The sequence below is a fragment of the Amblyraja radiata genome, chromosome 49 (assembly GCF_010909765.2).
Source record: "Amblyraja radiata isolate CabotCenter1 chromosome 49, sAmbRad1.1.pri, whole genome shotgun sequence".
NCBI classification, from domain to species: Eukaryota; Metazoa; Chordata; class Chondrichthyes; order Rajiformes; family Rajidae; genus Amblyraja; species Amblyraja radiata.
The window spans coordinates 3,197,784-3,223,521 of NC_046004.1; the positions used below are offsets into that span (position 1 = coordinate 3,197,784).

The 25,738-nt window shown below is 46.7% G+C and overlaps 1 long non-coding RNA gene across 1 annotated transcript; it reads left to right on the top strand.

The window, feature by feature from the left end:
- The first annotated feature begins 264 nt into the window (after positions 1–264).
- LOC116968987 lies at positions 265–6,513 on the top strand. Its single transcript, XR_004410579.1, has 3 exons — positions 265–468; positions 6,355–6,377; positions 6,475–6,513. It is a non-coding gene; the product is annotated as an uncharacterized LOC116968987 (long non-coding RNA).
- The last annotated feature ends 19,225 nt before the right edge of the window (positions 6,514–25,738 follow it).

Genomic DNA, 25,738 nt, shown 5'->3' on the forward strand with positions numbered 1-25,738 from the left:
CCAAACGCTCATCATAAAGGTTAATGGTCAACCTCTTGAATTTTCAAGATAATCTATTGATGTAATGAAAGTGCATGAGATTAGTGAGGATACGTACAGTGGCCTGTATGGATATGGTTGGCGGAATGGCCAATTCCTGCTCTCTGCGGCTGGATATTGATTGGACAAATAATACTTTGTATACCGTGAGGAAACACAATATAGCGACATATTGACCTTCACCTTTTATTTTGCAGAAACAGTCACACAGCCTTCAGACACAGATCACCTCAGTTTGCTGAACCGCACCAGATTCTCACTGAGAAAGATTAGCGCGTAGTGGCAAATATCCAGGAGGAAGAGAAGAAGATTCCGAATGCAATGGAGTAAAATCTTGAAGAGATTCGAGAGAAATTAAATTCCATTCAGGAGGAACTCTTAAAGCTACAGGCACAGATGGATCAACAAGACGCTGTGGTATTTCTGAGGGTGAGATTGGCAAAGTGAAAATGTACAGTTAAAAAGCGGTGGGACCATTTCTGAAATAAATGCCGCGTTTACCCAGGGCCGGATTTAGATGAAGGGAGGCCTAAGCTATTTCACTTGTGAGCCGCCCCCCCCACTCCCAATCCCCCACCCCCACGACTAGAGGACCATGGCTACCCGACAGTGACGGTGTGACACTTTTAGATCCTACTGTATGTATGTACATAGGCCCGGGACCGTTGGAGACAGTGGAGGACGGTCAGGGCGGTGAGTACTTAAATCGGGCAAGGGGCTTGTTTAACAGAGGCCCGGGACCGTTGGAGACAGTGGAGGAGGGTCAGGGCGGTGAGTACTTAAATCGGGCACGGGGCTTGTTTTCACAGAGGCCCGGGACCGTTGGAGGCAGCGGAGGAGGGTCAGGGCTTACCAAATCCCGTAACGTTCCACACTCCATAGGGAGGGTTTCTGGTGGAAGCCGCTGATTGGTGGAAGCAGACTAGAGGAAGCAGCTGATTGGGTGCAACCTCAGGTGCAGTTTAAAGGGCAAGAGGGAGCAGCTGTTTGTGTCAGATACCTGCTGATTTCTCCCAGCAGTTTCTATTGTATTATACTGGTATCGGATCCAGGGTAAGGCGAGAGAATGACAGTCAGAGCAGTGCACTGTTCTGGATGTCAGATGTGGGAGGTCATGGTGGTGGATGGCCCTCCAGACGTCCACATCTGCACCAGGTGCAGAGAGATGGGGCTCCTAAGGGACCATATTAGGTTCCTGGAGCAGCAGCTCGGTGACCTCTGTCTGGTCAGGGAGAGTGACGAGGTCATAGAGGGGAGTTATAGGGAGGTGGTCACTCCAAAACCACAGGAGAGAGACATGTGGGTCACGCTAAGGAAGGGCAAGGGGCAGAGGCAGGAACGAGGGAGTACTCCAATGTCGGTACACCTTGCAAATAAGTACTCCTGTTTGAGTACGGATGAGGATGACAGCCTACCCGGGGGTAGCAACAACGGACGGGCCTCCAGCACAGAGACCGGCCCTGTTGCTCCGAAAGGTAGGGAAAAAAAGAAGAGGGCAATAGTAATTGGGGACTCTATTGTTAGGGGGTCGGATAGGCGTTTCTGTGGACGCAGTCAGGAGACCAGGATGGTGGTCTGCCTCCCTGGTGCCAAGGTCTCGGACGTGTCTCAACGCATCCAAGAGCTCCTGAAATCAGAGGGAGAGGAGCCTGAGGTCGTGGTACATATTGGTACAAATGACATAGGTAAAAAAAGTGAAGAGGTCTTGAAGGGAGGATTTAGGGTGTTGGGAAGAGAGTTAAGGAAAAGGACCAAAAAGGTAACAATCTCAGGATTACTGCCTGTACCACGCGACAGTGAGAGTAGGAATGGAGCGAGGTGGAGGATAAATGCGTGGCTGAAAGACTGGTGCAGAGGGCAGGGATTCAAGTTTCTGGATCATTGGGACTTCTTTTGGGGAAGGTGGGACCTGTACAGAAAGGATGGGTTGCACTTGAACCCGAGGGGAACCAACATCCTGGCGGGGAAATTTGCAAAGGTCACTGGGGAGACTTTAAACTAGAATGGTTGGGGCGAGGGACTCAAATAGAGAAAGCTAGTAGACAGAATGGGAGGCAGGAAGCAGAAAAGGGAAGCACTCGGACACAAGAGGAGAAAGAAAAAAAAGGAAATAAACAGTGAAGAAGAGACGGGGGATTTCTTAAATGTGCATATTTTAATGCTAGGAGCATTGTAAGAAAGGTGGATGAGCTTAGAGTCTGGATAGACACCTGGAAGTATGATGTTGTGGCGATCAGTGAAACATGGTTGCAGGAGGGCTGTGATTGGAAACTAAATATTCCAGGATTTCGTTGCTTCAGGTGTGATAGAATTGGAGGGGCAAGAGGTGGTGGTGTTGCATTGCTAGTCAGGGAAGATATTACAGCAGTGCTTTGGCAGGATAGATTGGAGGGCTCATCTAGGGATGCTATTTGGGTGGAACTGAGAAGTGGGAAAGGTGTAGCAACACTTATAGGGGTGTATTATAGACCGCCAAATGGGGAACGAGAATTGGAAGAGCAAATATGTAAGGAGATAGCAGATATTAGTAGTAAGCACAAGGTAGTGATTGTGGGAGATTTCAACTTTCCACACATAGACTGGGAAACACATTCTGTAAATGGGCTGGATGGTTTGGAGTTTGTAAAATGTGTGCAAGATAGTTTTTTGCAGCAATACATAGAGGTACCTACTAGAGGAGGGGCAGTGCTGGACCTCCTGTTAGGAAATGAGACGGGACAGGTGGCGAGGTATGCTTTGGGGAGCACTTCGGGTCCAGTGATCACAATACCATTAGTTTCAACATAATTATGGAGAAGGTCAGAGCTGGACCTAGGGTTGAGATTTTTGATTGGAGAAAGGCTAACTTTGATGAGATGCGAGATGATTTAAAAGGAGTGGACTGGGACATTTTGTTTTATGGGAAAGATGTAGAAGAGAAATGGTGGACATTTAAAGGGGACATTTTAAGAGTACAGAATCTTTATGTTCCTGTTCGGTTGAAAGGAAACAGTAAAAATTGGAAAGAGCCCTGGTTTTCGTGGGAAATTGGACATCTTGTTCGGAAAAAGAGGGAGATCTACAATAATTATAGGCAGCATGAAGTAAATGAGGTGCTTGTGGAGTATAAGGAATGTAAAAAGAATCTTAAGAAATAAATTAGAAAAGCTAAAAGAAGATATGAGGTTGCATTGGCAAGTAAGGTGAAAGTAAATCCAAAGGGTTCCTACAGCTATATTAATAGCAAAAGGATAACGAGGGATAAAATTGGTCCATTGGAGAAACAGAGTGGGCAGCTATCGGCAGAGCCAAAAGAGATGGGGGAGATATTGAACAATTTCTTTTCTTCGGTATTCACCAAGGAGAAGGATATTGAATTATGTGAGGTAAGGGAAACGAGTAGAGTAGTTATGGATACTATGAGTTTCAAAGTAAAAGAAGTACTGACACTTTTGAAAAATATAAAAGTGGATAAGTCTCCAGGTCCTGACAGGATATTCCCTAGGACATTGAGGGAAGTTAGTGTAGAAATAGCCGGGGCTATGACAGAAATATTTCAAATGTCATTAGAAACGGGAATAGTCCCCGAGGATTGGCGTACTGCGCATGTTGTTCTATTGTTTAAAAAGGGTTCTAAGAGTAAACCTAGCAATTATAGACCTGTTAGTTTGACTTCAGTGGTGGGCAAATTAATGGAAAAGATACTTAGAGATAATATATATAAGCATCTGGATAAACAGGGTCTGATTAGGAACAGTCAACATGGATTTGTGCCTGGAAGGTCATGTTTGACTAATCTTCTTGAATTTTTTGAAGAGGTTACTAGGGAAATTGACGAGGGTAAAGCAGTGGATGTTGTCTATATGGACTTTAGTAAGGCCTTTGACAAGGTTCTTCATGGAAGGTTGGTTAAGAAGGTTAATTTGTTGGGTATAAATGCAGGAATAGCAAGATGGATTCAGCAGTGGCTGAACGGGAGAAGCCAGAAGGTAATGGTGGATGGCTGTTTGTCGGGTTGGAGGCAGGTGACTAGTGGGGTGCCTCAGGGATCTGTGTTGGGTCCTTTGTTGTTTGCCATGTACATCAATGATCTGGATGAAGGGGTGGTAAATTGGATTAGTAAGTATGCAGATGATACCAAGATAGGGGGTGTTGTGGATAATGAAGAGGATTTCCAAAGTCTACAGAGTGATTTAGGCCATTTGGAAAAATGGGCTGAAAGATGGCAGATGGAGTTTAATGCTGATAAATGTGAGGTATTACACCTTGGCAGGACAAATCAAAATAGGACGTACATGATAAATGGTAGGGAATTGAAGAATACAGTTGAACAGAGGGATATGGGAATAACCGTGCATAGTTCCTTGAAGGTGGAATCTCATATAGATAGGGTGGTAAAGAAAGCTTTTGGTATGCTAGCCTTTATAAATCAGAGCATTGAGTATAGAAGCTGGGATGTAATGTTAAAATTGTACAAGGCATTGGTGAGACCAAATCTGGAGTATGGTGTACAATTTTGGTCGCGCAATTATAGGAAGGATGTCAACAAAATAGAGAGAGTACAGAGGATATTTACTAGAATGTTGCCTGGGTTTCAACAACTAAGTTACAGAGATAGGTTGAATAAGTTAGGTCTTTATTCTCTGGAGCGCAGAAGGTTAAGGGGGGACTTGATAGAGGTCTTTAAAATGATGAGAGGGATAGACAGAGTTGATGTGATCAAGCTTTTCCCTTTGAGAATAGGGAAGATTCAAACAAGAGGACATGACTTCAGAATTAAGGGACAGAAGTTTAGGGGTAACATGAGGGGGAACTTCTTTACTCAGAGAGTGGTAGCGGTGTGGAATGAGCTTCCAGTGGAAGTGGTGGTGGCAGGTTCGTTGGTATCATTTAAGAATAAATTGGATAGGCATATGGATGAGAAGGGAATGGAGGGTTATGGTATGAGTGCAGGCAGGTGGGACTAAGGGAAAAAAATTGATCGGCGCGGACTTGTAGGGCCGAGATGGCCTGTTTCCGTGCTGTAATTGTTATATGGTGTATGTCGTCATTAAACAGTCGGTTTTAAAATACACATTAGATTCACCGCGGAGCGGGCGATGCTTTACCTGGAGGGGTGGTGGGTGGTCAGGGGGTAGGGTAATATGAGGACTGTAGTGTGGGTGGGAAAGAGCTGGGGTCACATAGTTTGAGGGGAATGGGGAAGACCCAATGGAAAAGCCACTGAGATTACCAGGGTTAGGGGGACTAGCACTAGGACCCATACCCGAGGGAGTGGGAGTCTGCAGCGTGGAAACTTCACGCCCAGTGCTGAGTCCAGGATGCAGGTAAGGCATTTCATTAGAAACGGGAATAGTGCCGGAGGATTGGCGTACTGCGCATGTTGTTCCATTGGTCTGAGCGCAGGTATATGGGACTAGGGGAGATTATGTGTTCGGCACGGACTAGAGGGGTCGAGATGGCCTGTTTCCGTGCTGTAATTGTTATATGGTTATATGGTTAAGGCGACGGCTGCTGAAGGGCGGTGGAGTGGCCAGAGTCAGCGGGCAAAGAGTCGGAGGTCCCGGTGGGCGGATGGTCGGTGGGGCGGCGAGGTTCGACGGGTCTGGTGAGGCAGCGAGGCGAGTAGCCCCCCCTAGATCTCGAGGCTCTAAGCTTAAGGTTGTCCAGCTTATGCGTATTCCGGCCCTGCGTTTACCAATAATTCAGAACTCGTCACCTACTCATATGACCTATGACCTTATGACCTTGTCTGTTTCAGCACTGTGCTGCTGATATTTCAAAAACTAAATATCCTCCCGCATTATCTGTGCTGGATCTCAGCACTGCCTGCAGTCTCCTTGGTAAAAAAATATTGCTGTGAACTTGTCACTGAGGTAGTGATTGTTTAATATTTCCCCTAAAATAAAGAACATCTTCGCGAATCACAAGATTATGTGGGAAGTTTGCCGTATGTTCCACTTTAGTGGGAAAGCATATCGCGGCATAAATCGGCTTGTTGAAGGCAGTGCGATGATCATGTCCTCGGAAACACTTTATCCGTTCAAGCATTCATCCACCTTAACATTCCTTAAATTCGCCAGCACTGAAGGGGACCACTTCCATCATACGTTAACCCTGTGCTCTTCAAGGGATGTACTCTCTCCCTAGTTATTATTTCGCAATCAATACACGTAGAATCTCTACGCCAATATCCACTTCTGTCTGTGTCGCAACAAAAATAAGAGTTGGGAGATGGAAACATTCTGGGGCGTGATGTAATTTGTGTGGAACACCTACTGTTGGAATGTGAATGTCCCGTATCAGTCTATTCAGACTGTGTTTCATTTCTTGCAGGAGAAAGCTGGTGCGAACAGGAGGTAGGACATGCTCATGGCAGAAATACTGCATGTTTGTGTAGAACAACTCAAAAAACTCGTGAGGGTCAATTTATAATCAGATGTTAAATATTTGGAGGGATAGTGAGGAAGTGAGAACACTCTCAGTGACAGACGAATGACATGATCGATCACCACTTTTTGATGAACACGTTGTGGAGAGAAACGTCTGCCATTAATCAGAGTAAAACCTGTCCAGTTTCCCATCTTCTTATTTATAACGCCTTTATGTAACACAGATGCAAACATTGCCGATAGAAATTATACCGATCTCTAACACGTCCTTTGGCAACTATCACTCTAACACCCACTGTCTGAAACCGTTCAAGGTCCTTGTTGACTTTACCTTCTCAACCTAAACCGTGTCCCTTGGAAGTTACAAAATTCCATATTCCAATCCGCAGCCCGTTGGCCCAGTTCATTAGGATCATTTTAATTTTAGACAACCTCTTCCAATCTCGAATGTTAGTGTCTTCTACAAACCTGTTAACCGAAACGTCACCCTTTGCTCTCCAGAGATGCTGCCTTGCCGCAAAGTTACTCCAGCAGTGTGTGTCCACCAGTCATTGCGTGTAGCTGGAGTTAGTGAGACATCACAGTCAGGCCCGTTGGCTCAAGATCTACATGTCCACCCTTTATCCAGCTACAATAATCCATTGGCCCACATTATATCCGTATTCTTCTAAACCTTGCCTATTTTAAAAGCCGCTTAAATATAGTGATTATATCTGACCACCACTTCCTCTGCAGCATGTTCCAGATATCAATCACTCTCTGTGTGAAGAAAACGTACCACTTAGATCCACTTTAAAACTCTTTCCTCTCACCTGCGCTATCTTGTTTTGATATCTTTGCATGAGAATAAGGTTTCGATACACTACCTGATTTGATATCCTGCTGCAGACTTTGACAACATTCCTCTCTATCCACAATCTTGCATTCTCCACAAAAATACTAATCATAGCTTCTCCATTCACACCCAATTTATGAAAATATTAAATAAACAGGAAAGGTTGCGTACCGATCTCTGCTGCTCACCACCAGTCACAGACCTCCAAACAAAAAAAAATCATCCTTCTACCGCCATCTTCTACCTCCAACCACCAAGCCAATTCTGGATCAATTTTACCAGCTTGGATCCCTTTCATTTCTGGACCAGCCTTACATGCAGAACATTGTCAACTTCCTCAGCGAAATCTCATATTCGTTTACTATGAGATCAGTGTGTTCCTGATTGCACACACCCGTGAATCCCCACTCTTTCAATGACCCTACAACCCCAAGTATTCACCCATTCTGCCTGACGTTCGATCATTCAATCTCTCCTCCCTTCCACGGTCCAAGCCTCCCCTCCCTCTGTTTCGTCTTCCAATCCAAAAAAGAGGAAATATCATGTGGCCCCTAACGTCTGCCACTATTAACTATGATCACGGTGACTTCATCCCACACTTCTACGTTCAGTTTAACAACTTCAAATTACCACTCACCTCAATATCCTCTTCCTCCGACCAGCCTTCCTATTTGAACAGCGCGCTTCATTTACCCATCCCGCCGCAATCTCGCAATCCGCCTCAGCGTCTGCGATCCCACTCCTCCCCCTCCGCCACCCCACCCCCCACCACCCCCCTCCCACCCGATTCCTCACAAATCCCCGTTCCCAGACCGCATTGTAAACTGAGGGAATTTTGTATGTTGTCCATTCGATATTGGTGGGGGACGAATCCTCGGCAAAGGTTTCAGCTGGTCGTCCGCCTGTGGCTGAGGTCGAGTCTCCCCCCAACCCCCGGGGACTCTCTGATTCTCTGCTTCTCTCTCTCCTTCCCCTATCCCCCAATCACCGTCACCCTGAATGTGGAAACGGCCCATCCCCACCTCGAGGTGTCTGTGGATCGGAAGAGGTTGAGATGGACACGGACCCTGATGAATCTCCCTGACACCGGGAAGTGGTTTACAATCAGTCGGTGTGTGCTGGGATCAGAGGGTTTCACATCGGGGAGACACTGCTGGGAGGTGGAGGTGGCGGGGACTCGGCTATGGAGTTTGGGAGTCGCCGCAGAATCTGTAGAGAGGAATAGTTTGGTGGCACTGACCCCGGAGACTGGAGTCTGGATCATCAGGCGGCGACGTGACAAGTTTGATCAATTCACCACCTCTCAATCCCGTCTCCCAGCCCTCCCATCCCCGAGAGGGTGGGAATTTATCTCAGTTACGAATCCGGGACAGTTTCATTTTATGACGCGGACACCAAGTCCCATCTCCACACGTTATCTGGGAATAAATTCACGGATAAACTTTATCCTTTCTTCTGGACTTGGGCTGAGAACCAGTGGCTGAGAATCTACGGCGGTTCTGCTCTGGATGTGTGAAAAGGTCGGGTCCCGGGACCGGCGTCAGGAGCGGGCCTCAGGGGCTGTGGGGCAGAAACCAGGTGGACAACAGGTCGGCGCTGAACGGGTCCCATTTAATCCCCAATTTCCGCGTCGTCAAATCTCAGTGTAAATCTCAAATAAAACCAGGAGGAATGTAAATGTGGGAAGAGTGAAATAAACAGTGAAACCAGGGGGGATGTCCTGCAGCCGGTGGAGGGGGACGGCATTAGACGTGGGCTGTCGGTGGGGTGGGGGTAAGCGTCCTGCAGCCGGCTGAGGGGGTATCCTGAAGTGGGAGATGGGGACGGCTTCAGGAGGGGGCTGTCAGTGGCGGGGGGGGGGGGGGGGGGGGGGGGGTAGCGGCCTACAGCCGGGCGGGGACGGCTTCAGGCGAGGGCTATCAGTGGACGGGGAGGCTTCAGGCAGGGGTTGTCGGGGCCGGTGGGGGCAGGGAGAGGGAGCGCATCCGTGTCCTGCCGCTGCCGTATCTTACCGCTGGCCTGGCCTACCGCTATTCTAGTCTTCCGCTGCCATGAAGGACGGCTTCAGAAGGAGGCCGGTGTGGAGCATCCTGCAGCTGGGGACAGGAACGGCTTCAGGCGGGAGCTGTCGGGAGCGTCCTGTACCTAGGGCCGGATTTACGTATAAGATAGACAAGCTTAAGCTTAGGGCCTCGAGATCTAGAGGGGCCTATGCTCGCTGCACCAAGATGTGTTAAACTTTTGAGATAGTGGCGTTGTTACAAACTCGACCATCAGTGGCGCTGTGCGATAGTGGCGTTGTTACAAAACCTACCATCTGTGGCGTTGTGCTTGCGATTCCGGAGGATTTGATGGTGTGGGGGGGGGGGGGGGTTAAAATGCAGGTGAGGTATATATTCGTTGTGGAGAGGAATTTGCTCCACAGATCCTTGGATCATTGGAAGTGCAGGACAAAGGCAAAGGTATGACGTTTATTTAACCCTTTCCCCCCGCCGAACCTACAGAACTCACCGCCGCACGGAGGCCGGACTCACCTCGCCGCCGCACATGGGCGGACTCACCTTGCCGCCCCACGGGATCCGTCGAACCTCGCCACCCCACCGACCATCCGCCCACCGGGATCTCCCACGATTTGCTCGCCACTCCACCGCCCTCCAGCAGCCCGCAGCCGTCACCTTACCTTACCTGCAGCCTGGACTCTTCACCGGGCCTGAAGTTTCCACCATAGATACTAGAGGAGCTCCTCTAGTATCTTTGGTTTCTACGCCACAGATTCCCACTACCCTGGATTTGACAGCGCTGGGTCTTAATGCTAGTCCCCCCAACTCTGGTAAACTCGGTGGCTGTTCCACTGGGTCTTCCCCATTCCCCTCAAACCATGTGACCCCAGCTCTTCCCCACCCACACTACAGTCCTCATACCCCCCTACCCCATGACCACCCAACAGCCCCCACCAGACATCTCCTCGGCCTCAGCCCACTCACCTGCCTTCCTCCGGCCCCAACCCCCATCCCTGCCGTGAGTTCACCCCCTTGACCTCCCCTCTCTCATATACCGAACAGTTTGTCCGCAGCAGAGGCCTCACCGGCCGATAATTAGTAACATTTTGAATTGGTCTATCAAACTGCTTTATGAGTTGTCTGTTTATTAGGAAGTTAACCTTTGTTTAGTTATGTTAGCCTTTTCCAAGCAGATGTGATTCAGGTTTTGCAATATAATTGTCAATAAGGAACAATTCTTTAAGGAATATGTCAGATGGCTTTCCCTAATGTGGAAGCAATCTTGCGGCTGTTTCTTTGCTTAATGCTCACCAAATGCTCGGGAGAGAGGTGTTTTTCAAGACGCAAATGGATCAAAAATGAATTAAGGCCCACCATGTCGCAAGAGAGGTTGGCTGCACTGAGCATTGTGTGCATTGAGAGTGACAAACTTAGACAAACAGATCTTGGTGAACTTCTGGATGATTTTGCTATGACGAAGGCGAGAACATGTTTTTGCTCTTAGTGTATTTGTAGTTTCTTTATTTCTTAATATTCAAGATTCAATGCAAGAGACACGTATTGTCCCATGCACCAATTGGTGCAATGAAATTTCGGAGTCACCATCCGACGTCAGAACGGGAGAACATTCTCAGCGACATGGACTTCCGAATCGGCCACTTCCTACCGAAGACCGCCGCTACTGAAGTCCACAGGCTGAGCTGGGCGGAGATTGACGCGGGCGGCTCTCGGCAAAGGGATCCCATGGCTCCACGATGTTGAAATCCGTGCGGCCCGAGGCTGGGAGCTCCGCATATCACAGCTCCATGATGTTGAAGCAGCAAGCCCAACACCACAGAGCTTCAAACGGTGATTTAGGTCGCCCGCTCCACGGTGAATCTAATATGTATTTAAAAACAAACTGTTTAATGACGACATACAGTAGGATCTAAAAGTGTCACACTGTCACTGTCGGGTAGTCATGGTCCTCTAGTGGTGGGGGCGGGGGGGGGGCTCACATGTGAAATAACTCAGGGCCTCCCTTCATCTAAATCCGGCCCTGCTTGTAGCCGGGGCGGGGACGGCTTCAGGTGGGGGCCAGCGGAAGCCAAGTGCTTTATAACTGTGTAAGAAAGTGATCGAGGAGTATGTAAAAGGAAGAACCATATGCATCACACTGTTAGTTACTTTGGGTCAGGTTGGTGCGGATGGGAATGCTTCCAAGATTGCGCCCAAAACAGGTGACTATTTGCGTGCTAGCCACAGAAATAGTTATACACTTCTACAAACTCACATTAAAGTCGTTCCACGCTATTTCACGCTATTTCACCAGAGCGGCCATTTAAACCGAGAAATGTAACACAAATGATCGAGGGTTAATGATACATACACCTGTTGCCGAGAAACGTTAGCGACCCAGAACAACGCGGAGCAGGACGCAACGGCCGTGTTGTCATTACAGCCACGGGAAATGCAGGAACAAGGAATTTCGGATGGATACAGAGGCCAGAGTTTAAAAGAGAAAAAGAGAAAAAGAGAGAGAGAGAGAGAGAGAGAGAGAGAGAGAGAGAGAGAGAGAGAGAGAGAGAGAGAGAGAGCGATAGATAGCAGAGAGAGAGAGGAAGACAGCGCGAGATATCCTCTCTTCTCTCTCTCCTCCTTCTCTATCTGCTCGCTCTCTCTCTCTCTCTCTCGTCTCTCATCTCTCTCTCTCTCTCTCATGCTCTCTCTCTTACTCTCTCTACTCTCTCTCTCTCTTCTCTCTCTCTCTTCTGCTCCTCTCTCTCTCCTCTCTCTCTCTCTCTGTCCCCCTCCCATCTCCCCCATGTCCTACTTCTCCCCTTATACTCCCTTGTCAAATAGATCTTTTACGCCAACTGCAGATGCTGGTTTACCCCGAGATAGACACAAATTGGTGTGGTAACCTCAGTGGGAAGGCAGAATCTCGGGATAGAAGGGGATGGCTGAGGTTTCGGGTCGACATCCTTCTTAAGGTCATGGGAGATGGAGACACAGAGATAAGAAGTGTAAGTTGTGAGAACGACACATCAAAGGGGATGCAGTCAAGGAACATGTAGAATAAATCATTGTTAGCTAGGAGAAGGTGAAAATAAAGCAAAAAGAGATGATGTAATCGGGGACAGTCAGCCTGATCGGAAACAACAGGAAGTGGGAGGGATGGAGAGGGAACGGGTTTGAAGGGGAGGAGGAAATGAATGCACGTTCACGTAGTGTACAACAAAGAGAGAGAGGGGGGGGGGTCATGTAGATTAATACTAAAGTTGCAGATCATATGGATTTGGGGCAAAATAAATGATGTGGATATTGATGCTAGAAGAACAACGTGGTCACGTATCAACTAGTCCCGAGTAGGTTTTGCGAGCGCGCTACATTAGAAATATATAGGGATTCGCATGTTACAATACATTGAACATTGGTATAACATTTCATTTCACGAGTCTAACATGCCCGCTCTGGATGGAACCAACTTCATGGAATAGCGCGACATGTGCAAGACGAGATTGAAGGATGGCGTCATTTCCCAACTCCAGCTCTGGGCAACTGGCGCGCCGGTGTTATGAGTTGAACAATACTCGTAAAATGTGTAAACGCGTTCTTCACCTCCAGCCTGAATTTCCTCTGTGTCATCCCGTAGATACACGTGTTGGCGCAGGAGCTGATGTGCATGAGCAAAACCCCAACTTCATTGGCGATGTAAGATGGGCTTGAGTGATCCCCACCCGCGAAATTCACAGTGACCCGAGTGCAGATGAAGCTGACAGTTACCGTTGTCCACAGCTGGATGAAGGCGCCGGACACGGTGAACAGTAAAACGATGGACTTCCGCCTATTCTCCGCCTCAGCGTCCTTGCCAACCAGTGCCTTCAGGCGGCGACGGACTCTGTTGGCCGCTATGATGTTCCTGACCGTCAGTCCGTTGAACAATATCATTATTAGCATGGGTAGGAAGGGGAGAGAAATTGTACACATCCACGAAAAAAACACCCACCAACCGGAAATGAAGAAGTCGCGTTTGGGTCGGCACTCCCATTTAACACTATCCACGATGAGGCGTGGCACGTACATGAAGTTAAAGGGAATGAACTTTAAACAACTTAGCGCCCACAATGATACAATGACCATGACGGCAGTCCTATCCGTGCAATAGGCAAGTCTCAGCTTCGGGGAGCAGATGCTGACAAAACGGTCAAAGGTGAAGGACATGGTTAACCAAACAGAATAGTCCAGAGTAACGACCCGTAGGTATATGTTGGATGGACAAATTGCGGTGAGGAAGAGGAAAGAGTTAGGGGTGTAGTACATGTAGATTTTCTGAATTAACACGTGAACGATGAGAACGAGGAGGTTGGAGATTGCCATCGCCACCATGTACCTGGTGGTTCCTTTAGAGAGCCCGCACTTTCCCCGGTATAGGATCGCAGCCGTCAGCACGTTCGCTGGGGGAATAGCAAAGCACAGTGAAATTAATATTTAAATGGAACGGAGTTAAAGTTTTACGATTGAATGTTACGTAGCGCGACAGCCCTTAACGGTGCGAGGCTCGTTTTACAGCAATTATCACGTGGCGTTCAATAGAACTTTACGCTGGCGACGGGTTGCAATACAACTTCGTTATTAAAAATAACCTTTTGCCATTCGTAAATCCCAAAATACTCGAGAACTTCTGCTCCTTAACTCTGTTTCTTTACCCGACAAAAATAACATAATAACAACTGAGTAAAAACGTCGAAAGCCAGGTGGCACTTCACAAAAGTTCAGTTTTAACGCTCGAGCGCCTGCTCCGCGCGGCCATTCCTCTGGTTTGGCAAATTATCAAAATTATCAAAACACAATCAAATCCGAAATAAAAAACGCTTTTATTGCATTAATATCGACAGAAAAAGGAATTCGACATAACAAAATGCTTAACATGCATGTCCAATTCAAAGGTGAATCATCAGTATTGGAATTCATGGAATCAGTGGATGAAACTCACGGGGTGGGTGTAATGCAAATATAGTCGCAAATGTATTCCTCTGGACCACTGTAGCGTATTCAAGAGATAGTAAGATATAGCTCATCGGGCTAACAGAATCAGGGGGATATGGGGAGAAAGCAAGAATAAGGTACTGATTCTGGATGATCAGCCAATATCGTATTGAATGGCGTTGCTAGCTCGAAGGGCCGATTGGCCTAGTCTTGCACCTATTTTCCATGTTTCTATTTCGCCTCACGTTAAAAACAGCTTTATATCAGTAAACTATGTGCAGATGATCCATTTTAGTTCCAATGATCAAAAACACCCTGCACATGTTGCGAGTTTGATCGCACGATTGACCTAAAATCCGAGAATGCCCAGAGATTTACATCTTATCGGGCATCGTGTGTAGAGAGAAATTAGCTTTCACGTTGAAAGTATTGAAGCAGGGTCTCGACCCGAAACGCAACCTTGTCTCCAGAGATGCTGCCTGTCCCACTGAGTTACTTCAGCTTTTGAGTCTTTGTGTCAGCTTCTAGTCGAGGTCACAGCATCGTCTTAAAAGTTTCACGTTCACGACTTTACAACAGAATACCCAAATAGGATACAACAGGAATTGAAAGAAGCGCTGCCTGAATAAATAAGGCAGTAAATATCATCAAATACCACCCGCACACCGCGCCGAAACTGACACGTTAGCCACCATCACCCCCCCCCCCCTCCCACACACGCACACCGCGCCAACACTGTGTATGTGTGCGCGCGCGCGTGTGTATGTGTGTGCGTGAGAGAGTGTGTGTGAGAGAGAGAGAGAGAGAGAGAGAGAGAGAGAGAGAGAGAGAGTAGAGAGAGAAGAGAGAGGAGGAGAGAGGAGAGGAGAGAGAGAAGACGAGACAGAGAGAGGAGGCGCGAGATAGCTAGAGTGCGAGTCTAGAGGACTCCGATCGCTTCTTTCTCTCTCGCCGAGCCAGAGAGCTCTCGCTTTAGATGAGAGGCTCTCGAGGAGCTGTCTGCGCTCGCTCTCGCGCTCGTAGCTAGCGCAGAAGTGTGCTGTAGATTATTGCATATATATGGTTATGCGGCGTTGTGTGCGCGCGTGTTTGAGTAAGTGTGTGAGTGTATGTGCGTGTGTGTAGTTTCGTGTGCGTATGTGGTTGTGCGTTCGATTCATGCATTACTAAGTAACGGAAGTAGAAGTAGGCAATTCAGCACCACGAGTGTACTCCGCCATTCAATCATGTCTCACCTATCTTTCTCACACAGATCAATTCTCCTGCCTTCTCCCCATAACGTCACGATTCCTAAATAAAGATGTGTCTTTTATTCCGAGGCTGTGCATCTGGACTTATTCCAACTCGAGACGGAGAGAGAGGATGCGCCCGGGCGTTCAGCCGGCACCGGGGCACTGGAGAGTGAACGAGAACCGAAATGCGACGGGAAACGGAATCCGTGCACTAGGAGCCGAAACATCTTGAACGGTGCATGAAACATGGAACAGTGATAAACACCAACAGAGCTATCGGCCCACAACGTCCGTGCCAAACGTAATGCCACGTTAAACTATTCACCTTTGGCTCCCCATGTTCCACATCCCTCCATTCCCTGCATATTAATATGCCCATACAAAAGCCCCTTAAATGCCGCCATGGAATCCAATTCCGCCACCCCCTGGGCAGCATGTCCACGACTCCCTCCGCCCTCTTTGAAAAAAATAATGCCCCGCTATCTCCGTTAAGCACGAAGCATTTACACGCTCATCATTCACTGAACATGCGTTGGATATGATGTGTATAGAAAAGAACTGGAGTAGGAATTACCATTCAGTCATTTTAATCCAGTGTCTTTTCTCTCTCTCTCCAAACATGTGTGTACATTTCCAATGTGACCGTGTGTTTTTTCTCCGAGTTCTTCGATTCCTCTCACAATCCAAACACATACAGGTTTGTGGGTTAATTGGCTTCGATGTTACTGTCAATTGACCCCAGTCAGTAAGATAGCGCTACTGTTCGGAGTGATGTTTGGTCGACGCACATTCGGTGGTACCGAAGACCCTGTTTCCGCGCTTTATCTCTAAACGTAAAAAAACTCAAGAAATATAACACAAATCAGAAGCAGGTAACTTGTGTAGACGCGGGAAAATAGGAATCCGGATTAAAAGAAAAACAAAGTACTGGAATACGTCAGCAGGTCAGGCTGGACTTCTGGCGAAGATGGATAGGCGACGTTTCCAGTTGGGATCTTACCTCAGTTTAATTGAACTCGAAGAGGGTGAGAGGGCAGGACGATAGGTGTGGCGGGAACACGTCCGGTGTGTGTTCGGTGAATAGAGGTAATGGGTGTTTTGGACACGGGTGGACAAAGGCCAGAGGTGAAAGGGCAATAGGACACGTGACATAAGGAGATAATAATGGAAGAATTGTAAAAAGGCAGGTGGGTGAATAGAGGTGAAAGGAGACTGGGGAATGGGGTGGAATGGGGGTGGGGAAAAGGAGAGAAGTGTGCGTATTTAAAGGTGTTCAGGAAAGAGACCCGGAAACATATTGATTTGGTGGGAAGTTACAGAACATGTGGTTTCTGGTAAATAAGTAGTTCGAGTTATTCAAGTTTCATTGTTACTAACGTATAAGAACAAGGAGACTACGCGTGAGCCGTTTTAAACAGGTGCTTGGCGCGCTGCTTGGGGAAAATATACGGGCGTGTTTGTGCAATATTTCTTCAGCAGCGTGTTTCTGGTCAACGAGGCAGGGTTGATGTGAAAGGTTCTCTTGCATATTTCCATACCTTCTCTGGTTTAATTACACTGTTCCTTTATTACAGCTAGGTCTACTATTTGGAGCTTGGGACACGTAATAACGAAAGTGTTCGTGGGCAAACCTTTCAGCGATCGCTGTACTGTCAGTTTCAGGATAATTTTGGAGCGAGTCTGAGTGAGCTCACCACTTAAGATTCTGTACAGGGACAAGGCAAACTTTGATAGTATTGGAGAATAACTTGTTAATGTTGATTGGACCAATTTTTTCCCGCAAAACTAACGTCGGGTAAGTGGACTGTTTTTGAAAGTATGGTGGCCGTTGATGTCATGCATGCCCCTGTTAGAGTGAGGAGCAAACAGGTGGGAGTAAGGAAACTTGGATGACGAACTAAATTGAGCCTCTGGTAAGGCAGAATGAGGAGGCAACGGACAGGAATAGGAAGCTGGGATTACATATATTCATCGATAAGTTTTGAGAACTGAGGGGCATATTTAAAAAGGCCGTGCTGACTATACCCGATAAGTAGGTTTACGGTCTTGGCCATCAACCCGCGGTTGTATACACAAATGGCCACACTTTTAGCTCGCCATTTGCAACCCTTTCTTCTTAAATTACTTACAGAAACCTTTGGAACTTCGCTTTACCACATATGTCAGGAATATGTCATACTCCCCTTTTGTTCTCCGGATTTCCATCCGAGGTGCATCCATCCTGGTGTGTTCCGTGTTACTCTCAAGGCATTTAATTGTTACCAGCTGCCGATACCTGACACGTATCCCCTTCTTCTCCTGACTGGAGATTCAATATCCCTCGTCAGCCAGAGTTCTCTCGGCCTGCCGACATCAACTGAGCTGGACAACCCTAATAGCGATTTACTCACTCTGAACCCTCCCTATCTCACTTTCAAGTGTCCCTGCCAGTCAACATTTGTAAATTGCAAGTTGAATCAGAATGAGCAAATCCCCAATGTTCGCTTTTAAATTGCTGATGAGTTCATCTTTTCATTTTAAAACAGTATAATGCTTACTGGTACCAAGCTCCATCCCACAGACCCGTGTGTGTGTGTGTGTGTGTGTGTGTGTGTGTGTGTGTGTGTGTGTGTGTGTGTGTGTGTGTGTGTGTGTGTGTGTGTGTGTGTGTGTGTGTGTGTGTGTGTGTGTGTGTGTGCGCGTGCGCACTCCTCTGGCACTGGGCGGCAATGGGAGGCATAAAACGCAATGAAATGAATTGATGTTACACAGACGCAATTATAGTGGAAATACTAATCACGGTCATAAAAACGCAAAAATCAGAATGACTGCACGGGTTGGTATAGGGACATGTATAGTAGGTTGGAGCTCGATTGATCGGAGCGCAGGAGGATGAGGGGTGATCTTATTAACGTTTACAAAATCATGAGAGGAATAGATCAGGTAGACGCACAGAGTCTCTTGCCCTGAGTAGGTGAATCGAGGACAACAGGTCAGGCTTAATGTGAAGTGGAAACTATTTTATAGGTATCTAGGGGACATCGTTTGCACACCAATGGTGGTGGATATGAAACAAGCTGCTAAACGAGATAGTTGAGGCAGGGACTATCCCAACATTTAAGTAACAGGTAGACGGGCACATGGGCAGGAGGGATATGGACCAAACGCGGACAAGTTGGTTTAGTGTAGCTGGAGCATGATATTAGATTAGGACAAGTTGGCCGATGGGCCTGTTTCCGAATTGTATTACTCTATGACTCATACTCTATAGACTAATGTCCTCAGCCTGCTAGTGTTCCATCTACCTTCATTCCCTCCACACCGATATGCTTATCACATGAACTGCACTGTTCCATGTGCTATGCTCAATGCAAGCTGGACGCGCTACCGAGGGCGGTGCCGGAATCAGATGCGATGGTGCCAATCATTGCAAATAGCACAAACAGCAGGGGTCCCAGCTCCGTTCTCTGCGGTACTACACTTGTCATAGGGCCCCTGCCGGAATAGCTACATTCCAAACAGCACTCTCTCTCCTCCCAATAACACAATTACGAATACATGCGATCAAGTCATCATGAATCCTGTACACTTTAATCAGCTGGATCACCCTTACACGAAGGACCTTATTAAAAGCCTGACGAAAGTCCATGTACACAACATCCACCGCCCTATCTCCACAAATTTCCCTTGTCATCTCCTCAAAAATCACAATCAACACGACACGACATGCCACGTACAAAGCATTGCCGGCTAATCTCACCGAACCTACTCCCTTTCAAATCGGTGTGAGTTCTATCTCCAAGAATTCCCTCCAATAGTTTCCCTGCCATTGAGGTGACGCTCAACGGACTATTGTTCCCCGTATTTTGACTCCCTATTTCTTCAACAAAGGAACAACAGTGACCACGCTGACGTATTCTGGGAGCTCACCTTTAGCTGGAGAATGATGAAATATACTTCTACAGTGTCCCTCAATCGCCTCTCATGGTTCCCCAATAGTTTAGAATAGATCCCGTCATGCACTGGGGTGTTATCCACCTTAATGTTCTTCAAGAACTTCCGCACCACCGCCTTCCCGATCATAAAATACCATATTTTGTATTTTCTACACTAATATTGCAAACCTCCAACCTTCTCCTCGTAGATGCAAAGTAATCCTTCAGTTCCCCACTTACGTCATCCACCTCCACGAATACATTCCACCTTGATCTTTGAATGGTCAAACCTTCCCCCTGCCACCATTTTATTTCCAGAAGAAGTCGTGGGATTTCCCTTAATCTGCCTTGCTTGACATTTCGTGCTTCCTTCTGGTCTCTGTAATGTCCGCATGAGTTTCCGACACGTTTTATATTACTCCAAAGCCACGTTATATGCTTCCTTCTGATGTCCTTTTCCTTTGTCACCGTTTAGAAATCGTGGACGCATTGGTGATCATTTCCAATGTTCTATAGATTCAGGATCAGGTCCTGTGGATTGGAGGGTAGCTACTGTTATCCCACTTTTTAAGAAAGGCGGGAGAGAGAAAACTGGGAATTATAGACCAGTTAGCCTGACATCGGTGGTGTGGAAGATGCTGGAGTCAATCACGAAAGATGAAATAGCGGCACCTTTGGATAGCAGTAACACGATCGTTTCGAGACAGCGTGTATTTACGAAGGGGAAATCATGCTTGACTAAACCTCGGGATTTTTTTGAGGATGTAACTAGGAAATATCGACAAAGGAGAGCCAGTGGATGTAATGTACCTGGACTTTTAGAAAGCATTTGCTAAGGTCCCATATGGGAGATTAGTGTGCAAAATTAGGGCACATGGTATTTTGGGGTAGAGCGCTGACATGGACATAAATTTGATTCGCAGACAGGAAACAAAGAGTAGCGATTACCGTGTCATTTTCAGAGGGACCGCATCTAATTACAATACATATTGATGATTTAGATTAAGGTATCACGTAACATTTGCAAATTTGCAGATTACGCATATCTTGGTGGCAGTGTTAACTGTGAGGAAGACGCTATGAGGAAGCAGGGTGACTTGGACAGTTTGGGTGAGTGGGCAGATGCATGGCATATGCAGTTTAATATGGATAAATGTGAAGTTATTCATTTTGGTAGCAAAACAGGAAGGCAGATTATTATCCAAATTGTGTCAAGTTGGGAAAAGGGGAGGTACAATGGGATCTGGGGCTCCTTGTTCATCAGTCAAAGTAAGCATGCAGGTACAGCAGGCAGTGAAGAAAGCAAATAGCATGTTGACCTTCATGACAAGAGGAGTTGAGTATATGAGCAAAGAGGTTGTACAGGGCCCCAGTGAGACGACAACTGGGGTATTGTGTGCGGATTTGGTCTCCAATGTTGAGGAAGGACATTCTTGCTATTGCGGGAGTGTAGCGTTAATTCCCGGGGTGGCGGGACTGTCATATGCTGAGAGAATGGAGCGGCTAGGCTAATTATCTGGAATTTAGAAGGACGAGGGAATCTTCTTGGAACATATAAGATCATTAAGTGTTTGGACACGCTAGAGGCATAAAACATGTTCCCGGTGTTGGGGTAGTCCCGAAACAGGGGCCTCAGTTTAAGGAGTGGGCCATTTAGAACGGAGATGAGGAAACACTTTTTCACACGGAGTGTTTTGACTCTGTTGAATTCTCTGCCTCTGGTGGAGGAAGCAGACTACCTGGATATTTTCAAGAGAGCGCTAGATAGGGCGATTGAAGATTGTGGTGTCAGGGGATATGGGAAGGCAGGAACGGGGTACTGATTGTGGATGATCAGCCATGATCACATTGAATGGAGGTGCTCCCTTGAAGGGCAGAATGTCTTACTCCTGCACCTATAGACTATTGTATATTGTCTATTGTCCACCCTATTCGTCATACACTGACCGTTTCGAGTGCCATCCTTAGCTCTCCTCTTCACTGGAAGATGCTGATGCTGCACTTTGATCAGAAGGCCTTTTGATTCGAACATGTCATCGATGGACCTATTCCCCAAGAAAGCACTTTCCTCTAACATCCAAACCTATTCCTGTTCAAAACACACCTCCGCACTTGTCCCGCGCATCTGCTTTTATCGTGAAACTTAGCCATTCCTCACCCAAGAACGGATTATCTGTAATGTGATTCGAAAAGAACTCTGGCAGGTTTGCAGATGAAGTGATTCTAAAACAATGCAGATTTTCACTCGATGTCAATGCAAATATTAATCAAAGTTAATCGTTCTATTTCACTAGAGCGTACATTTAAACCGATAAATATTACATATTGGATCGAGGGTAAATGATGCAGACGCCGGTTGTAGAGAACCATTAGGCACCGAGACGCGACGGCCGTATTTTCCGTTCAGCCAGAGTAAATGCAAACACAAGGAATTTCGTTTCGGTACAAATACCAGAGATGAAAAGAGAAAACAGCGTGAGAGAAGGAGCTAAAAATACAGGAGGCGTAAAATATGAAGTCAGAGGAACCAATATCGGTGGAAAGGAGAATGGAGCATCTGCAGATACTGGTTTACACAGAAGGTAGACGCAAAATGCTATATAACTCAGCGGGAAATGCAGTATCTCTAAATGTGATGGGTGACGTTTCCGGTCGAGGCCATTCTTCGCACTAAACGTCATTGGAGAGGCAGACACAGAGATAGGGAAGTGTCAGGTGTGATCATTGTTACTTAAGATGAAGGTGACAAAAAAAGCAAACAGAGATGATGTAATCGGGGAGAGTCAAACTGGTCGGAGAACCGGGAAGGCGGAGGGATGGAGAGGGTACAGGTTTGAAGGTGGGAGGAAATTAATGTGCGTTCACGTTGCACACAACAAAGAGAGGAGGGGGCATGTGGATTGTATGGATTTGTAGAACCTATGGATTTGAATCATAAAGTATGTGCCGGATATTAATGATTGAAGAAAAAAGAGGCCACCTACGAGCTAGTCTTCAATGTCGAGCGCGCGACATAAGAAATATTTTGGGGATAGCAACTAACAATACATTGGACATTGGTATAACATTTAATTCCACGAAGAGTCCTGCCCAAGATGCCCGCTCTGGGTGCAACCAAATTTACGGAATAGCGCGGTCATGTGAAGTAATAGATTAAGTGGCCGCATCATATCCCAACTCCAGTACTTGCAACTGCCGCGCGGGTGTCACGAGTTTAACAATAATATGCGGTAAATTTATAAGCGCGTTCGTCACCTCCAGCCTGAACTTCCTCTGTGTCATCTCGTAGATACACGTGTTGGCGCAGGAGCTGATGTGCATGAGCAAGCTCCCAACTTCATTGCCGATGTAAGATGGGCATGAGTGATCCCCGCCCGCGAAATTCACAGTGAACTGAGTGCAGACGAAGGTTACAGCTACCGTTGTCCACGGCATCATGAAGGCGCCGGGCACGGTGAACAGTAAAAATATGGACTTCCGCCGATTCTCCGTCTCAGTATCCTGACTATCAACTGCCTTCAGGCGACGACGGACTCTGTTGGCCGCTATGATGTTCCTGACCGTCAGTCCGTTGAACAATAGAATTATTATGAAGGGTAGTAAGGGGAGAGAGATTGAACACATCCACGAACAAAACAACCACCAAGTGGAAATGAAGTAGGCGCGTTTGTGTAGAACCACCAATTCACATTTTCCACGGTTAAACGTGGCACGTACATGAAATGGAAGGGGATATACTTTATGCAGCCCGTGACGGCCGTCCTATCCGTGCAATATGTGAGTCTCAGCTTCGGGCAGCAAATGCTGACAAAACGGTCAAATGTGATGGACATGGTTAACCGCTGCCGTCAGTATGTTTGCTGGAGAAATAATAAAGTACAGCGAAATTAATATTTAAATGGCCACTGGTGTTACGGAGTTATGGTTACTGTTCGATCTTACCAGTCTTGCGATCAACGGGGTTAATCAGAAAAACATTCAGAGCAATAACTGTGCAACTATGCATGGTGTTCACCAGCAATGCCATGTATATTCCAAAAAATCATTCTTAAAAATAATTGCTGTCTTTCGCAAACTCCCAAAGCGCTCGAGGATATCTGATTAAAGATCATCAATTTGAACTTTCGACTCTCTTATTTTTTACCCCTGAACAAATGAAAAAATATACAGAACATCCTGGATGTACGCAGAGAGTAAGCTGGATGCTGCTTAAAGTTCAGGCGTTCGGTCCAAGGATCATCAGCTGGATTGGCGGTGCGCATCAGAGAAAAATGGGTGGGGTAGACACAAAAAGCTGTAGTTACTCAGCGTAACATGCAGCATTTCGATCCGATGTGTTACTCCAGCATGTTGTGTCTATCTTTGGTTGAAACCAGCTTCTGCAGTTCCTTCACACACATATAATGGCGATGTTATAAAACCTACCATCAGCGGCGCAGTAGATCTGGTACTGCCGGTGCGTGCGATTCCGGAGCCTTTGTGCGCGGGGGGGGGGGGGGGGGGGGGGGGGGGGGGGGGGTCGGATGAAAATGCAGCTTTGCATTGGTTGTCGGAAAAGGATGTCCTCGGGCTGCTAGAAAAGGGATAGAGAGGGATATCTTCGGGCTACTGATGAAGAAAAACCGTTCGGTCTTCCGGTCATGGATTTAAAAAAAATATTAGACGATTTAATCGCAGAAATTAAATTTTAACTCGACTAAAAACGCATTTAACGCCTTCAACATCACGGATCGCAATATCAGGACAAAAAAAAAGGTATGTCGTTTATTTAAAATATTAGTTTGCTTCTTGATGTGGCTTCATTTTAATCTCATGATGCGAAAATGTTATTTAGGCCCACATACGAATCGACCGTGTCTTGCCTGCCGATGTGGGTTTAAATTTACGGCCACGTCAACATTCCAATCTATCACATTCAAGAAACATCCACTCTCAAGATAATCAAATAAAAAATTTTGCACAATCATGTCATAAGAATATCTAAATCATCTACATTTTGTGTTATTGTATATCCATGATCAATATTTTTAATCTAAATATCCAGCGTACAGTTTTAGTTAGATGTGTTGTGAAAAAAATAATAGAAACATAGAAAATAGGTGCAGGAGAAGGCCATTCGGCCCTTCGAGCTTGCACCGCCAATCAATATCACGATGGCTAATATCCAACTCAGTATCCTGTGCCTGCCTTCTCTCTATACCCCCTGATCCATTTAGCCACAAGGGCCACGTCTAACTCCCTCTTAAATATAGCCAATGGACTGGCCTCAACTACCTTCTGTGGCAGAGAATTCCAGAGATTCACCACTCTCTGTGTGAAAAATGTTTTCCTCATCTCGGTCCTAAAAGATTTCCCCCTTATCCTTAAACTGTGACCCCTTGTTCTGGACTTCCCCAACATCGGGAACAATCTTCCTGCATCTGGCCTGTCCAACCCCTTAATAATTTTGTAAGATTCTATAAGATCCCCCCTCAATCTTCTAAATTCTAGCGAGTACAAACCGAATCTATCCAGTCTTTATTCATATAAAAGTCCAGAGATTCCAGGAATCAGTCTGGTGAACCTTCTCTGTACTCCCTCTATGGCAAGAATGTCTTTCCTCAGATTAGGAGACCAAAACTGCATGCAATACTCCAGATGTGGTCTCACCAGAACCCTGTAAAACTGCAGTAGAACCTCCCTGCTCCTATACTCAAATCCTTTTGCTATGAATGCTAACATACCATTCGCCTTCTTCACTGCCTGCCGCACCTGCATGCCTACTTTTAATGAATGGTGTACCATGATTCCCATGTCTCTTTGCATCTCCCCCTTTCCTAATTGACCACCATTCAGATAAAAGTCTACCTTCCTGTTTTTGCTACCAAAGTGGATAACCTCACATTTATCCACATTATACTGCATCTGCCATGCAGTTGCCCACTCACCCAGCCTATCCAATTCACGTTGCAGCCTCCTAGAATCCTCCACACAGCTAACACTGCCCCCCAGCTTCGTGTCATCGGCAAATTTGGAGATGCTGCATTCAATTCCCTCGTCCAAATCATTAATATATATCGTAAATAGCTGGGGTCCCAGCACTGAGCCTTGCGGTACCCCACTAGTCACTGCCTGCCATTGTGAAAATGACCCGTTTACTCTTACTCTTTGCTTCCTGTCTGCCAGTCAGTTCTCTATCCACATCAATATTGAACCCCCAATACCGTGTGCTTTAAGTTTGTATACTAATCTCTTATGTGGAACATTGTCGAAAGCCTTCTGAAAGTCCAGATATAACACATCCACCGGTTCTCCCTTATCCACTCAGCCAGCCTATCCAAGTCACCTTGCAGCCTCCTAGAATCCTCCACACAGCTAACACTGCCCCCCAGCTTCGTGT